This window comes from Sciurus vulgaris (genome assembly GCF_902686455.1).
Source record: "Sciurus vulgaris genome assembly, chromosome: 4".
NCBI classification, from domain to species: Eukaryota; Metazoa; Chordata; class Mammalia; order Rodentia; family Sciuridae; genus Sciurus; species Sciurus vulgaris.
In genome coordinates, this window is record NC_136464.1 from 173,116,353 (window position 1) to 173,134,710 (window position 18,358).

Sequence of the window (18,358 nt, forward strand, 5' to 3'; positions counted from 1 at the left end):
AGACATGAAATAAGTTTGAAATAAGTTTGAACAAGAATTCAGAAAATGAATTGAGAGAACATTTATATCATTATGTGATCATTTAATTGAATTACCTTGCTCACTTGAATTTTATTTAACATTTAACAGGCAACACACATACACATGCACGAACGCATCACAACACTATCAATTCTACCTCCTTTTTCTGCAGGGGAAACAAGGGAACTAAAAGTCAAAGGCAGGCAATGCAAAGCTGTGTTTGATTTATGGTTCCCACTGCAAGTGTAAAGCCACAGCACACACCTGCTGGGGCAGGGCCTTATCACATAAACAAGGAGAAAAATCTACTGTACATACACCATGAAGCCCTGTTTACAGAGGCTGTGCAAACCATAATTTAGAATTTTGGACATTTTTAAGAAGTAAAATCTTTATTTTGGATCTTTGGGCATTAAACATAAAATACAACAGTTCACAGAAAGATATGACTTCACTGAGCTAAAAAAGACCATTTTAGATGACTTTTCCATATTGATCTCCTTCAAGGAAGCTGGTAAATAATTCCAGCGCCACTGTTTTCTTTTTGTTAATTCATGTCTTTTACCAAAGAAAAGAAACCTTTGCTAATGGAAAAAACAAAACAAAATATTTATACCACACTGCGCCTTTCTTTTGACAAGGGCCGATGTGGTAAGCAGGCTCCTTCTCCCTCATAAAATTGTTTACATGAAACAGTGGGAGAGAGTTAAAGAAGGACACTTTTTCTTTAGCAGCTGGAGGTTGTCTGAAAGGAGTCTTCAATTCCTGTGCATGTTTTGTAATGCAGATTTCTTTGAAAATGGTCTTGCCTGTGCACCTTAAATACATTTTAGAATTATTTTACCATGAAATTAGTTTTCTCCGTCATTGGCTTAGTTGAATTCCCCCTTTTTTTGATCAATGCTGGGACATTAAAGATAAAGCCCTGGCTGCACATGCTATTTTTGGAAGTTACTATCAAAATCCCTTCTGTAGCAGGCCAGTGTGGTTTGAGAGGCAGGTCATTATGACAGCATGGCTACTTGGTACCCTGTTCCTCCATTTTTCACCCTCAGGCTTAATTCTCTACTTTCTACCCCTGCCACTGGCCTGTGTTTGTATATTTAATAAACACAAATACAGCAGGCGTGGCATTACAAGAGCAAAAGTAGCCCAGAACTTGGTTGCAATGGAATGAGCCATGTTTGCAATTTCTAAGGCAAACCTCACGGTTCAGAAACTAGGCCAGGAATCTAGCTGGTTGGAAAATGGTATTTGTAGAAGTTGTTGAAGGAGATGGAAGAAGAGATGGTGACAGTGATGATGTTGATGGTGATGGCGGCCATAGGGATAGAAGAGGAAATGGCGTCAATGGTAGCACTGATGGTAATGGAAACAGAGATGGTGGTAGTGGTGATGGAATCAGAGTTGGTGATACTGTAAGGATGATGGGGGGTGGTGCTGGAATGGTGGAGGTGGTGATCATGGTGTTGTTGGTAGTAATGGCGATACTCACGGTGGTGGGAGGGTCATGCAGTGGCTTAAAAGCATCCTAATTAAGGTTCCAGGAAATGTCTGTGCATTTCTGTTTGTTTTCTATGCTCTGGTGATTTCACTCCAGGTTGCTCTCTTTCCATGCTAACATTTTTCTGTCTCTAAAAACAATCAATTTTAATAGGGAAAATTAAATCTTTATCAAATAACGCTACACATACATATATGATTCTTCAAAGCCAACAAAATAAATTTTCAATTATTTGTTTGGTACACACTCAATACCCTTGGGAAATGAGGGTTGTAAAAGGAAGCCAACCCTGTAATTTAATGGGGTTAAAAAGCTTTCCATATTCACTTTTCCCCTCACTGTTATACCTGAGAGAATGGTCTCTGTGTCATTGTTAGTTGCACATTTTTTTTATTCCACACTTTGAAATATGAATCTATTACAAAGGATCATGTTGGTGAGGCATTGGGGATGAATAAGTTAGGAATAGTAATTAGTTTTCAGACATTCCTTTTGAGGATGGCAATGCATTTTTCCCCCAAAATAATTTCCTCCCGAGCAGTTGGTTTATAATAAGAACAGTTTAGTTTGACTAAATTTGCACATTCTGAATGGACTGCCTTTATCTTCTTGACACATTATTTCCCAATTTCATTGTACTGTTCCTTCTGCTCATCATTTCCCACAAAAGATACCCTCTTCAAGATGTGTCAGCCCGTGACACCTATTCCTCATGTTTAGAATGTGAAGCCTTTCCCACTTAAACAAACAAATAAAACTTCTTCATTCCATCCCACGTGCCCCTCCACCTGTAGCCTCGCCTCTTCCATGGTCCTGCTTTTCAAAGACATTGTATGGCTTATTTGCTTTCACTTTTCCCATGCATTTCTTAATCCTACTATAGTCCTGCTGCTGTCTGGAGCATGGCACTGAAATTTCCTTGAATATTTGTGGTGCCCATTACTCTTCAACGGCAAGGCCATTTCTTAGATCTCTTACTGGCCTCCTACATGGCATTTGACCTTGTCAGTTACACCCTGCTTGATTAAGATTCATCTCCAGATTGCCATTTTCATTTTAGCTTAGCAATCAGTTATTCCAAGATGACTTTCTGGATCCACGCAAGTCTAGGAAAGAAGAAAGTGCTGTATTTTCTCATAATGTAGGAACTGTTAAAAGTGTTTATTCGTTTATTTATCTGTCTTATTTCCTTGATACCCCTAGTGCCTGGCACATCCATGGCATGCAATGGACATGCGTTTTTCCTCAAGTTCCTCGTTTCAGGTTAAAGAATCTTTCTCAAGTGTAAGCAAAAGGAGAATGTATTGCTATGATTTAAAGTTACATCTTGGGTCAAAGGGCAGAAAGTGCCACCAGAGAGAACAGAGACAGCTGTAAGAACCAGGACACTTTGCCTGAGATGTACTTTGCCTTCAGGAAACAAACAACTGCTAGCTTCTGCTTCTTTCTGTATTTCTGTCTCATTTCTAGCTCATGTTTTCCTCCTTATAGATCAGGTTTCTTCCTTGGTGGTTTTTTTTTTTTTTTTTCTTTTTCTTTTTTACAGTGCTGGGCATAGAACCTGGGGTCTTGCACATACTAGGCAAAAGCTGTACCATGAGCTCCACTCTCAGCCAGCTCTCTTATCTGCCTCCCTTTCTCTCTTCTCACTTCACACAGCCTGGGTTCTAGTCCTCCATGGCAGGAGAGCAGAGGCAAGGGGTAGCAACATGGTTACTGGGGTTGCACCCTGGGTGTCTTTGGGGGGTGGGGATCATGAGCTGGACAGACACACCAGCACATGACTTCACTTAAATGTCCAGTGCAGGATTGAGCAACTCTCTCCAGTGTGCTTTCATTTCCTTAAGAATCTGAAATCTCAAAAGACTGATATTCCTCATTTAAAAGAAAATTATTTCATCCAGGGTAGCTTCAACCTGCCTCTACACTTTTCTTATTAACACAGTGGGATATATTGTCTCTCAAAAGTGCTAATTTTATCTAAAATGTACTCTTAACAGAGTCTGAGTTGACCATTTCCTTATTATTTTGTTAAAAAAAATCAAGGGTTAGGGTTGGGGAGAAGATTCAGTTCTTATGTTACTCAGCTATTGCCACCATGGGACAATGTAATAAATGCTGCCTTGGGTCCAGAGACTTACAGCAATGTGCATTTGTTTTGCTGGGTCATGGGTCTGTAGGTGGTGAAGTTTGGTTTATTTTAGTTGACCTTCTTTGGGATTTTGGTACAACCAGGATGGGGTCTGGAGGGGCAGAAGCTACTTGGAGCTCACTCTTCTCAGGCAGGAACCTGTGTGGAATCACGGGCTGCTTCTGAGGGCCTGGGCTCAGAAGTGGCCACTGCCACCTCCACCCACTTCCTGTTATTATGGAAAGAGACAAAACCAAGCTAAATGTCAGTGGGGTGGAGATATATATGTCATCTTCTCTGATCTTATGGCAGGTCATACAGCAGCAGGAGGCAATAGTAATTGGTAATAAGAACCACATGTATCTGTGGTCCTGAATTGATTACGTGATTTTCACAAGTTTTTAGTTTTCAAGGTCAAGTTCAAATTCTTCAGCTTAGGAATGCTACATTGATGGTTATGCAACTACCTCTGGCTGACCTCTCTAGCCCCATTTTTTCTTAATTCTCCCTTGTATATATACAGTTTGGATTCAGTCATATCATATCACTGTCGAACATAGCATGTTTTGTGTCTTCTCACCTGTTGTTCTTTCTGAGTCTCCTCCTCTTCTTTTTCTAGCTGACTCTTATTGTACCTTTAAAACTGAGGTCCAGCAAAAAATTCCTCTTGGAAGCATTCCATGATCCCACTGAATTCATGTTGATACTCCCCCAACCCTGTTTCTTAGCATCTTGTGCTGAGAAGCCTGGGCTATTCTTGCTTTTATCATCTGTCCCTCCATACAGAACTGGGAGTTCCTCAGGAGCTAAGGTAATACCTTAACTTTATGTCCCTAGCATCCAGCACAGTCCTGACTCTTAGACACACAGTCAATGCTCATGAAAGGCGAGGAGAATAATGAAAAGACCAAAAAGTAGAAGGAAGAAAGAAGGAGGGAGAAACAGAAGAGAGAAGGAATGAAAGGGAAGAGGGAAGGAATGGTTATTTGTGGGATAACTCATGTACCAGATTCATTCAGTAAGCTTTATGTGAGGAATATCTGAGTGCTATAGGTAAGAGATGGTGGACCTTAGCCAATATGCCATTGTTTGTTCATTTCTGTAGGCACTGATCTTTCTTCTAGAGCATCTACATATTTAGTACATTTACTAAGTATATTTGGTAATATTCTATTTAGGTGTTTACTATGCTCACACCACAAATCTCTTTCCAAATCTCAGGTGCCCTTCCCCACCTCGTTGTAAATATTTCATGGCTACAATCTTGCCAAGCAGTATCTGCCTGGACATGGGCGGGTTTAATTACACAGGGAGCACTCTTGCCCTGTCATTGACTGATATGCAGTTAAAGGCACAACCTTGAGTACCCCTTGTGGAATGCTAATAAGAAAATTGGGACTTAGGTGGTATTAGGTCTTTTTCTTATTGGAAAACAGAGGGTGATGGATGTTGCCAGTGCTGAGCTCCTCCATATTCCAGGCATGTATCAAAAGGAGTTTATCTTTATCTGAGCACTTGTGCCAATGTTCTCTGGAGCCTAAGTGACTGCATGACACATCACGGTAAATAATTTCTTAAAAAAGTATATGTGTGCTTGTTTTAGAATGCATGTGCAGTTTAAAAATAGGTAGGGAGTTTGACATACACCTGATTGCCTCTGAGATGAAATCTGAAGTGTCTGCCGCTGCTACCTCTTCCGGGGAAGGTTTCTCCTTGTCTCACCTCATCTCTAGCTGCTCCAGTGGCATTTAGGTCTACAGAGGCAGCCTTCAATTACTCAGAATATCTGCCCCTGCTCCTGGCAGGTACTTATACTTCCTGGCTTTCGCAGATGACGAATGGCAGTTTTTGTAAGATGTGATGTCTCTGGAATAGGGAGGTTGAGTCTGGAAAAGCACAGGTCTTGGTTCCCATGGGATGGCATACTGAGAATGTGGCTGGCTGAAGTCAAGAGGCCACCGAGTGAGAGCCGCACTGAGATTTCATCAGAACCGCGTGGCGGCGTCGCTCAGGAACACGTTGGCTGCTGTTTACTCTTAAGTGAAAAACTACAGTGGTTTGTTCCATGTGAATTTCTTTCCAGGATGTGGTTTCAGCTCAGTGGAATGGAAAGGGTCTGGCCAAGTGTTGTGAGCCTGTGTTGTCACTTGGCTTCCCTGGGAACCCCGAAAAGAGTGGAAAGTTGCAGAGATGGCTGTCAACAGACAATGAGTGGTGAAAATCGATGGGAGGAAAATGGTCCATTTTTGCTTCATTGATTTTTGCTGGTCAATGAATCCTCTTCATTTTATGTGCCCCCCTCCTTCAATTCCTTTCCCTTGTTGGACACATCTTAATGTTACTGCTCTGCATTAAGCACAGTGCTGAGAGCGACGGTTCCTTTAGTGGCATGGAGTCGTTAGTGGTGGTGACGTGTCAGGATTGGAGGAACTCAGTGAGATGAGACTGAAGCTTGGGGATGGTGACTCTCGTCCCTGGACACTAGAGAGTCCATGGAAAGGAGGGATGGGGGGTATGGCGTTAGGACTGAGAGGTTAGCTTAATGACTAGAGCGGTTGTGTTCAAATGGATAAAAAAACATTAAAAAAGAAATGGTGACATTGGCTTCCATAGATGAATAGCAAGAATAGGGTCCTGGAGAGAGTATGCCAAATCTGTGTGGGTCAAACAGTGGGATTTAGGAGGGATGTTTGAATTATACAAAGTTCCTGCACTGGTATTTTTGTGAGACTCCAAAGAAAAGAAAAAAAATATTATTTCGTATACAGTAATAGACATTTAATGTAGTAAGTTAATCATTTGGAGTTCTTTGCTTGTTTCCAGTCAACAGACAAGCCAGAAGAACAATTTGGCTACAAGGGAGAGAAATCAGAAATTCAGAAAATATGACCCCTCTGGCATGTTTGCCCCAGGGAGGTTTGTTCCAAAGGGAAAACGAGGAACTGGACAATATTTTCTGTACCTAGATTAGTTTGAGTTATTACTTTCAAATAATCTTTAGGTCGGTTTTTCATAGTTTTAATTTTCAGATGAGAAACTAAGACTTAAAACTTTTCAAAACCTTGCATAAGGTCAAACAGAATCTGAACATAATGCTCAGAACACAAAATCCTATTTTGTCTGTTAATTGACTATTACACATATTTCTTTATGGAAGAGTATTTGAGAGTTACAGGGATTTCTCCAAGTAGAAAAAGTGAAATTCAAGGCTAAAATGCCACTCTTCCCACTCAGGGAAGGTAACTTTTTAAATTCCTAAAAGGCCTTTCAATTTATATTTTGCATTTGGAGATTCCTGCTCGAATGCCTAACGCAGAGATTGGTGTATTCTTGGATTCTGAATGGATTCAATTCTCTGAGCTATTTTAACTTCCGTCTTCTACCTTTTTTTTTTTTTTTTTTTTTTGGTTTAAGATCAGGAAGATGGGCAATCAGGAAGATGGGCAATGACTTAGAAGCTTGCTTCATGGTCCAGGCAGTGCCTAGTAACAGGAAAGTCTGTGCTTATGTAGCTCTGTGTACATTAACCAGAGATGACGGAAGGTTGATAGCAGCTCTTAAAATAGATTTTGTAAACGCACATTTTCCTTAAGGCCTTGGGTGCTAATACAAGAAAAATAGTTCAGTTTCTCGATAATAAATATGTAATGTATCTTCAAGCCAGTTTTCACAAGTTTTCTTTTATTTCCCTGGAAACCTCTGCCTGCCCCTTGACCATCAGCATCTGTTAAGGCTCACGTCAGCAGAAGCTATTTGGCCAGAATACAGCCCTGAAAAATAGTTGCATTACCCAGCAACCAGAATTACAAGGGAAAAATCCTCCAAAATTGTTCTGACTTTCTTTTTGTTAATGGTATGTACTAATCAGGGACTTAACTCATCCAATAATGATATCACCTGAAATTGTCTTAACTTTGTCCCTGGTACACCAGGTAAGTTAACTCAGTTAAACCAAACAGATAGCTGTGATCACATGCCAAAATGAGGAATTCACATGTTGAAATGAAACTTATGATAATTAGCTCAACCCTATCCAAACATCCTCACGTGGCTAAAAGGAGGAAAGGGAAGAAGGAAGAAAACAACCAGCCTGGTCTCTCAGTCTTCATTTCAGATTTTTTAGAAGATTCTAGGCTCACCTGTGGAGGTGCGTAGATACCTTGGCAGCTGGTATATTTGTGCTTGCAGAGAGTAACAATAACCTGAAAATAAGAAGTAACTGTGCTTTTGCTGAAAGGAATCAATGTGCATCCTCATAGCTGGTGAAAGCTGTTAAATATAAGGAATAAATCTGAAATAGACATGATAAAAAGAGGCAATCTTCATCCTGGTTGGAGCCTTAAGACTCCAGGAACACAGATAATTAGGTTAATTTCTCTTGACAGCTCCTTGGGATCCCTAGACATATTCAATGGATGGGCTGCTGAGGGAGACAGAGAACTAAGACTTGAATCATTCCTTGAGACAGTTTACTACCTGTGGTGACATTAGATCTTGTGAATGTTGCCAAGTGTTGCTCACTTGGATGGGATATATTTGTGGCGTAGTGTCTTGAATCATAGCAAGAGAAATCTATTTGCGCTGTTAATGATGGGAAACCAATCCCTGAGGAAAAGTTGATATCAAAAGCTGGTGGAGTGGAGCTGAGAATGACAATGCCATGATTTGATAGTGTCCTTGAGTTCCTCTAAATAATTCAGAGCATTTTGCACAGAGGGAGGATTGGAGCAAGTTGTTAGGAGGAATTTCATGCACGTCAGAGCTATTTAATATTGGACGTGAGTTCCTGAGAAAGGCTAATTACTCTTCAACTTCCTGTGTGCACTGCTTTTTGGAAATCAGCTTCTTTTATTAAAACATTGGCCATGTAGCATTTCTTTCCTTCTTCTTATGAGGATCCAGAGACTAACAGAGGTCAAACTCCCTGCCTCCTCCTGCCATCACACTGACTAGCACTAGCTGCAAGGTGAGCCTTTGGAATTCCACGGCACTGTTGCTTCATTTGTTAATAGAGAAGGCAGTGTGCCTTTGGGGCTGGGGAAAGGGACAGCAGCAGAAGAGAGGGATGTGAAAGGACTTTGTATTTTCAGTTATCAGAACCATTTAGGAAGGGCAGCTTCAACTAATATGAAGCTAAAGCTAAAAGCTGCATTCTTTCAGAGGTGACAGTGTTCTATGCTTTGTTAACACCTGTGAAAGTGGTAAGTGCATTTATGCATTTGTAGGATCAGGTTCTTAGAGTGCAAGAATGGACAGCCAGGCATGGCCTTGTGTCTTTGCTTTAACGAAGGAGGGACTAATTTCCATAAAAAGTAAGTCTCATGTATGCTGAAAAATGAAGTACTATATTGCCCATTCGCGGCTTGTATTTTTTTAAGATTAAAAATTGGAAAACAAAACAAAATAAAACAAACGAACAACAACAAAAAAACCCCAAGATGAATCAAAACCCTCTCTTTATGCCTGAGTGCCAAAGAAGGTTGAGGTATCAAGAAGGGAAACTAACTTTTCCTCCAAGAAGTTTTATCCTAATTAGGTATGGCCAGTAATTTGTAACTAATTAATGTTTGCTTAGAGGAAAAAAAAAATGGTATGTAACTCAGTGCCCCAGGCCTGAAGCAGTGGGTTCCCAATCGATATGTGTTGGGTGAATAACTGATGTGAACATTTGAGAAGCTGAACTAAGTCTTAGTATTTTAAATGAGGATAGATTACTCAGTTTCATTTGGGTTCATTAACTGCCTGCTTCTTTTCTGGCCCAAAATGTAAAAAGGGAAATGTACAGAGAAGTGTTTTTTAAGGATGTCAAGAGAAAAGAACATGGAAAAGAAAGGGAGTAATGGTACAGAGTCCTGAGCAGCAAAACGCAAGAAATGTTGCTTAAAAATTAATATATTTAGAGAAATATAAAGGATGAGGAGAACACACAAGGCTGGCAGGGGAGAAGAGAAGAAGTCCATTATCCCCACATAGTTCTCTGGACTCATCTCCAGTCTAATTGTTTACCCCGTACCTGCTCAAAATGAAATCTGATCTCACTTGCAAGTAAGTGCATTTTCACCGTTGCTGTTGAACTAGCTCTTATTCGATCAATAATAATAACAAGAATAATATTCTACTATCGTTTATACTTAGCATATGCTTTAAGCCCCTCACTCTGTGCCTATTTTATGTTTATAACTCCAGTTTTTACAACCACTCCATAAGGGAGATGAGATTACTTCTACATGCCCTTTGGTGACTAAAAAAGATCAGGTTAATTGCCCAGAGTCACACAATTTCCAAGTGGTAGTAGGAGAATTAAAGACAGATTTATTAGACTCTTAGGCCCTTTCTTTTGCCTTCTGTTGTATTTCCTTGAAGTAACTGAGAAGGAAAATTAGGAGGGCCACATCAGATATAGGCATTCATCCATCCATCCATCCATCCATCCATCCATCCATCCATCCATCCATCCATCCATTCATCTGACAAACACTTGTTAAAGGTTTACTGAGAATCCCTGGGGATGGAGTGATGACTAGAAAACAGTCCCATGTCAAGGAGCTCTCTAGCCCAGGTGTGTCCACGGAGACCGGCAATTATAGATCCTAAAATAGTGACCTTTAACAGGAGTGAGCAAAAGTTGACCTGGAACATGCAATTCAGCTGCATCAAGTCAAGAAAGGAGGCGTTTGCCCAAACAGGTGTTTAAGTACTTAGTGGAGAGGAAATAGGGCAGGGTGGGCAACAGCGTTCCAGGAGGAGGCGACAATGAAACAATTCATTGGTAGTTCTAGGAAAATCAAGTATAAATAGGACTGAAGTGTAGAGAAAGGAATGTCAAGATACAGGAATGGAGAGGTAAAAGGAGGCCCCGGTATAGAGGGCTTTGAAGGCCATGGGTGGATGTTTTTGATCCTTGGAGCAGTGGGAAATCATTGCTTGATTTTAGATAAAGAATGAAAGGCTAAGGTTTGAACTTTAAAATGATGAAACTGGCTATACAAAAAAATGGATTAGAATGGATTAGAACAGAGTCAGGGAGGCATGACCCACCAATGCAGGTGACAGGGAATGGTAACCTGACTCCAGATAGTGACAATGGCTGGATTTGAGAAATATTGATGAGATGGAATTAGGAGAACTTGGGGATTAAGACAATGGACAAATGGACTGTATTAGGTTAAACTAAGATACCCTGCTATAAGCAGCACCCAAATATCCATAGCTAAATAAAAGCTATTGCTCTCCCACACAGTTCACTGTAGGTCTAGACAACGTTTCTGGCAGTTGTTCCACATGCTCAGTGATACAATCACTTTAACCCTGTGTTACCCACCTCTCACCAGGAGAACACTTCTGCAGTCACCATGCAGGGAGACAGGATGCCTGGGGAATTATGCATGAGCTTCTCACTGCCTTAGCCCAGTAGTGACTCACTATAATCTGCTCCCATCTCATTGGCCAGAATGAGTCACATGGGCCCGCCAATGACCGCACACTGACCTGTGCAGCTTTTTGTGTACTCAGGAGTGGGGAACCTTTCAGATGATGGAAAACACTAGTATTGTCTACCACAAGTGCTAATAAATTTTCCACTTAAAAAATTTAAGAACGTGTGTATGTGTATATGTGTGCATGCTTGTGTGTGTGTGTGTGTGTGTGTGTGTGTGTGTGTGTGTGCAAATGTGCATGCGTGCAGCAGCAGACTTCTGTGTTTTGGATTGACTGTTCATGAAATGCTTGTCCTGTTAGTGTTCATGAATTTGACTGTTCCATTAGACACCAGTTTCTATTAGAATGCTTCTTTGTCCACTTGACTACTCCTTGACCCCCCACTCTGCCCACCCTGTGCCACTTGATGTTAGATCTCCCTTTAAAAGTGGTTTGTGGGGAAGTTGAATGCAGTCTTGGAAAGTGACTCATTAGCAATCCTCAGTCTTTGCGTGAGCTGGCCCAGGTGTAGGTTCATTGGAGCACAGCCCCAGTGGACTGAAGAAATATTTATATCCACTGGAAGGATACTAAAGAGAATGAAGTGGTTTGGACAACTTTTGTTTAGATTCATACCAAACCACAAATAAGACTGATTCATTGCAAAAATGTATTCTTCATCTAAAGACCCATATTTCCTATTTTATAAATGGGACTTAGGTTTTCAATGGGAAATGAGAATTTCTCGATTTCCTCTGCCTAATAAGTTTCAGGATCTGAGTTAACTAGCAAGTATATCACTCTGTCCTCTGCCTTAGACACCAATTAAGTCAAAGGAAGATGAACTATCTGAAATCAAAGAGCGCACGATCTAAAATTCTTGTCAAGACTGTTGAGAAAAGCTTATGATAGAATTTTTTAAAAAATGTGTTTGTAGATTAAAAAAAATAATAATCACAAACAAGAGCTCTGTTGCTTGCTTTTTTCCCTAAGTAGAGAGGGAAAAGATGTGTTTCTTTGAGGGAGGATTCAGAGCTTATTTTTTGCTCACGTGGGCCCAGAGTTGGGTGGTGGTGAGCATTTGTAGGATGAGTTAAGAGCAGCAAAACTGCATGGAGTGCCATCTTGCCAGTGAGGGCTTCTTCCCTGAGGCAGCCAGGCAGGTTTCACCTGCAGACTGGTGCAACCCTGCTGCTGCCCAGGCTCATGCTTACCTGGCATTTCTGTGTTGTCCTCCCAGATGCATTCTGCTGTGAGAAGCAGCGTGCAGATCCATGCTGCTTCTCCACTGGCTAGATCTGGGACTTTGGGCAACTTGCCACTTTTCTGAGCCTCAGGTACTCAACTGAAACAGAAGGATTGGGGTGTGATCCTGCCCGTCTGTCTCACAGGCTTGACGTGAGGTGGGTTAAGTCTGGTGCGCCAAGTCCTTGGGAAACTAGAAGGCGTGATGAGATGAGAGGGAAACCAATTATTTTTCAAAATCCTCCTTCTCTAGCCAGGTGCTCTCTCCCCTCACCGCTGTTCCTCTCTTCTCTCCTTTGTTCTCTCTGTCTCCTGCTCACATCTGCCCTTTCACGACATACTCATTTCCTTGCTCTTAGGTCTGCACCCTCTGTGCTTCATCGACTCCAAAAATAAGTGAGTGAGTGGAGAAAACTCCTTGCTGCTGCTGAAGTTTCAGCAAAGAGCTCCTCTCTCTCCCCACTCTTGTCCTTAAGCATATTCTTCACAGTGCTTCTCATACACTGGGGGCACTTTATAAATATTCTTATTAGTAATAACCCAGGGAGTTGCCTGTTTCTACACCAGCAATGATATTTACTAGTTACCTATGACACTGATCTTCAGGGTCCTTTCTCCTGGGGCAAATGCAGGCTCATTATTTTGGTCTGTCAATCTAACTTTCTTTGCCACGTCTCCCGGTGGAGCCTGAGAAACCTGTTATGATACTGAGATCATTAGCTTTCAAGTCTGGCTCCTTGAAGCCAAATGGAATGTATTTTCTTTTCATATGACAATAATTTCCAATCTCTTTGGATTCATAGTCCTAATTTAATTTTGGGGGGGTAAGTCTCAGCTTAGATATAGTGTTGTCTTTTCTATGGCACTTTTTGTTTGGTTTCTTCAAGGTGCATTAGAAGCCCATAATAATCAAACGACTTGATTAAGGTCAGGTCCTGGGCCGAGGCAGCTTAATCTATCTATGTGCCCACCAGCTTTCAAAATGACTTTCCATCAATTTCATACAGCAGTTTCTTTCCCCACTTCAAGTTCCATCAAACATTAAGTGTAATTAAGTAGGTAAAAAGGAAATCTATAGGAAAAAGTAAAGCTAAAAAGAGAGATTCATCCTCATGGGTATATTCCACTTTCTGTTGTTGATATTATATTCAAAGCAGACACAAGAAAAAATGGTTAAAGGGAAAAAATTTAGAGTCGTGCCTATGCCTTTAACTACTGATGACTTTTTATGACTTCTTCAATGTTTCTCAACAGATGTCCATTTTTCCCAGTCTTACTTTTATCACGTCATACATGATAAGGAGTTCTTAATCCACCAACTGAATTAATAATAAACAATGTTTAGAGAAAACGTCCAGTATGCCAGATACCAGCGACTGAGGTTGTTGTTCAGATGCAAAAGCAGGTTTAGTGTCTACCCTTGCGGAGCTTCACCTCTTGCAAGACAAATCATTGAATAAAAGTATAAAATCAAGCCAATCTACTGAAGGAAAGGAGTAGGACTTGTGACCGCCATTAACCATGGAACAATCAAATTTTGAGGGTATGACAGTCAGCAGTTGATTCTAGAGGTGTGAGGGGTGGCTGGGTCCATACAGAGGGTGAGGCTTACTTGGGAAGGCTTCCTCCAGAAAGGGACGGCAGGGGCAAAGACCCAGTGGTTGAAGAAGCTGAACTGAAAGGAGGTTATGTATTCAGAGCTCAGAGGACACGAGGGCAGTGATTTGGAACAAGGTGGAAGAGGTAACAGAACTGAGCCTCCAAGGCTACATGTCCATACATGTCACATGGCCCGTGACTAAAAAAGCATTTTAAATAAGGATTGTGACACGATCGAATTTTTGTTTTAAAAAGAGATATTTAGTTTTGTTGTGAAGGAAGAATGAAGTGTGCTTTCAGAATTAGAAAACTGAGAAATCCAAGGTATTTGAAGTACATATTTTGTGGTTCACTACTACATTACCAGCACATGATGTTCCTGTGTCTCTCTGTGGGCAAGGTGACTCACTTAAGAGACGGGCTGCTGTGGGAGAAGACATTTTTGTTGTGTGTGTGTGTGTGTGTGTGTGTGCGTGTGTGTGTGTGCGCGTGTGTGTTTGCATTTTAAAATAGAATTACTCTTACAGCAGCTTTAGGTTCACAGTCAAACTGAGAAGTAGGAGCTGAGCTGTCCTGTGCATCCTCTGGCCCACATTGACATCAGCTCCCCACCCCCAGAGCGGTGCATTTGCCACACTTGATGAACCTGCCAAAGTGGACACCTTATTAACACCCAGGTCCATCAGGTACACTCCTGATGCTGTGCTTTCTGTGGGTTTGGACAAAGGTACAAATACGTATCCACCACCAAAGGGTCCTGCAGACTGTTTCGGTGCCCTACAGAATCCTCTGCACTCCACCCTTTCATTCCTTCCCACCCCACCCACCCCAACTCTTGGGACCACTGATCTTTTTACCTCCTCCATCGTTTTAACTTTTCTAGAATGTCGTGTAGTTGGAATCAGATAGTATGCAGCCTTTTCAAACTGGCTTATATTCCTTAATAATATGCATTTCAACTTTTTTATGTCTTTCCATGGCTTGATACCTCATTTCTTTGTAGTGTTGAATGATATTTCATTATTTGGATATGCCGGTTTATTTATCCATTCACCTACTGAAGGATATCAAGGTCACTTTCAAGTTTTGTCAGTAATGATAAAAGTGCTATAAACTTCCAAATACAGGAGTTTTTTAAATCCTCAGGGTGAATACCAAGGAGTGCAATGGCTGGACCATAGGGTGAGAGTATGATTGTTTTGTAAAAAGTAACAAACTGTCTTCCAAAGTAGCTGGAAATTTTTTCATTCCCACTGGCAATGAATGAGAATTCCTGTTACTCCACATCCTTGCCAGCATTTGGTGTTAGGAGCATTTTGGATTTTAGCCATTCTAGTAATTTTTGGTGTAGCTCCATGTTGATTTTTAGTTTGCATTTCTCTGATGACCTAGGATGTGGAACATTTTTTCATATACTATTTATCAGTTAAGTATCTTCTTTGGTGAGGTGTATGTTAAGGTCTTTGGCCCAACAATTTTTGATTGTGTCATTTTTTTTATTGTTGAGTTTTAAAAGTTCTTTACATATTTTGGATAACAGCCCTTTATCAGATATGTCTTTTGTAAATATTTTCTGCTACTGTGTGGTTTGTCTTTTCATTCTCTTTTCAGAGCAGACATTTTAATTTGAATGAAGTCCAGCTTATCAATTTTTTTTCATGGGTTGTGCCTTTGGTGCCATAGTTAGATAGTTGATTACTTGTTAATTCTCTATACAGTCAGAGCTCTTGAATTATAAATGATAGATTGGATGTTCAGCATAATTAGTATCAGTGATTGGGGAGCCTGGAATTAGAATAGCCTTGTTCTGGCACATTACTTCCTCAACTCCAAAGGCTGTGGGCTGGGATGAAGAGTCATATTCAGATGCAAAACTGCCTTCGGGTCAGACATCATAAGTAGACAGAGTTTCCAGTTTCAGGAGTGCCAACTCTGCCAAAAGTTGGATAAAGGGACAGGCCGCCTGGGAATAGGAAGAGATAACACATTGTTTGGGAAGGATCCATGTGATGTGAATGAGGACAAAGTTGGACCCTGTTCAGCTATGATAGTTTGTGTGCAGTTTCCCCACCTCTGCAGGTATGTTTTCGTCTGTTTCTTGTGAAGTTGTGAAAGGGATATCTGACTTTTTTGGTGTGGGTTTTCTGCCCCACTCCCTGCTGAAATAAATCAACACGATTAAGAAGGTGAGAAAATTCTAGTAGAGTCATGTTACTTACCAAGAGCAAGCTTGTTTTGAAAGATAAAATTGAAGGGGGACAGCTTTCCCCTGTCATGATATATTGAGGTGACGCTGTCTTGAGGTTGTGGGTGAACCAATTGGGTTAGAAGCTTTATAGGTGACTGCTAAAATGTCTTAGAAATTGCTTTGATAAATTTCATTTCTAATTGTGACATCAGTGCAAAGTAAAAAACTCAGGTTTAACAGGAACTGCTCTTCACTGGTGTGCGTGTTGGGAAAACCGAAAATTTAGGTTCTGGAAAACCTAAATTTTATAATTCACTGAGGCCTTCCAGTTACACCCATTTATGTGGTATGCATGTTGCATTCATGTGGAACAGTAAATGTTAAAGGACAAAGACCATGTTTGGTGTCTATACACCTTGGCTTCTGGTGTTGGCTGCCAGCACATTTTAGAAGTGTGATCAATTTTTAAAAAGTGGAACAAAGGAAGGGATCCTGGGTCACATCCACACTGTGCACATTGGGCTTGTAATCCCTTTTCCATGTGAGTTTGAACTCGATTGCAAGGTACCTGCAGTGGAAACTGTGCACACTGGAAATGCCAGATGTGCTCAGTGTTTCCTGTTTGTCAAATTATGTTCGGAATGTGAGCCTGGCTTATGCATCCATCACCACAAACAGAAGTCCCTGCCACTGGAGAGTTTCTAGTGTGAGTGGTCAGCCACATTACGGACAAATTAAACTCAAGTTTGCTTGCCAGAAAAAGTGATCTACCTGAACAGACCCACACACTCAGAAACTTTCTGTATGGGAGGAGAACGTTTTTCTTTGTAAAGTGATTCGTTTTTATTGTTACCCACATTTTAGTTTCACCCAAAATGATCTTTTCCTTTCTTTTTTCTCCTCTTTTGGCTTCCTCTCTTCGAATGTGTGTGGGCCCTGTGAACTTGGCTACTTCTCTCCCATGAAACAGGTAAGAAAGAGTGATTTTACTATTTATAATTCCTTCTGTGCTCTAAGTTCTATCTGGCTAAAAACAGTATCTGTTCCATTGCTCTAATTTAATATGCTGAGAATTTGCTGCTAAACCTGAAAACTGATCCCTCTTAGGATGCCTCTAAGATGAAATCTTTAAATTATTGATGACATACACTGTACAGTGTTATTTAAATCATGTGTTTTTATTTGTATACCAAGACATTGTAAGAAGAGCAATGAGTTCCTGAAAGTTAGAGTGCAAATTGATTCATCATTCCCTGTTGACTTTTGTTCCAACTTCTGGTTGAATGCTCATCAGTGATGCTGCCTCATGTTTTCAAAAGCTCAGCTTCTTTATCTAGCAACTTCTCCATCAAGTAGTTGGTTATTTATAAAGATTAGGCAAATGCACTTGGTGGGCACAACTGGGCCATGAAAACTCCTGTCAATCAAAGCCTCTTTTGCCTGGTGAACGGTCACTACCATCTCTATGGTGGTTTGTTTTTTCTTAAACTGGAACACACATGTAATTAAAATAATATTCTTGGTCATTTTGAATGTGTCTACTGCATTCCTCAATCCATTCAATTTTACTGTAAGTACATGTGAGTGTGTTTCCTATGACTCAGTGCAAAATTTCAGGATTCTTAAAAAAAAAAAAAAAAAAAATATATATATATATATATATATATTTACTTCTTGAAGAAAATGGATATAAAAATGTTCAAGAAGGTTGCCCAAGATACTATAATAACTCATTATTTAATGATGGGGATAATTTCTGAGCAAGGTCTCCCTAGGCACTTTCAGCATTGCATGAACATCACAGGGTACTTACCCAAAATAAGATGGCCACGATGTCACAGCACCATGCTGTTGCAGGTCTGCTGTCATGTATGTGTCCCTGACCAGACATCGTGGGGCTGCTCAGGAGCACATGCGTGTCATGGAGTTGGTGTGGCCCTCAGGTGTGCGTACCTGATTTACTGAAGAGGTAGATTAGTACTGTGTGTGATGCTCAGAAATACCTGTGAGGAAAAATAAATAATACTACAGCGGGCATGTTGACCGCACCACTCGTAGGAACTCTAAGATAGGTCTTCGTGTTAGTGACATGAGGAAATAGCAGTTCTAGCTTCTACTACCTTTTGTCCCCAAAGATCAGCCTTTGAAGTTATGCTTTAATGCTCTATCTTCATCTTTTCCCAGGCTTTTTAATAGCAAATGAGTACTTAAAGAATAAACTACAGTTAGCGAATTGCTCTTCATGTTAATTAGT

At 40.7% G+C, this 18,358-nt stretch overlaps 1 protein-coding gene across 1 annotated transcript in view; it reads left to right on the plus strand.

Moving 5' to 3' along the window:
* Nucleotides 1–18,358, plus strand: part of HS6ST3 (heparan sulfate 6-O-sulfotransferase 3) — a 682,017-nt gene that overhangs the window by 368,673 nt on the left and 294,986 nt on the right. The window lies entirely within an intron of this gene.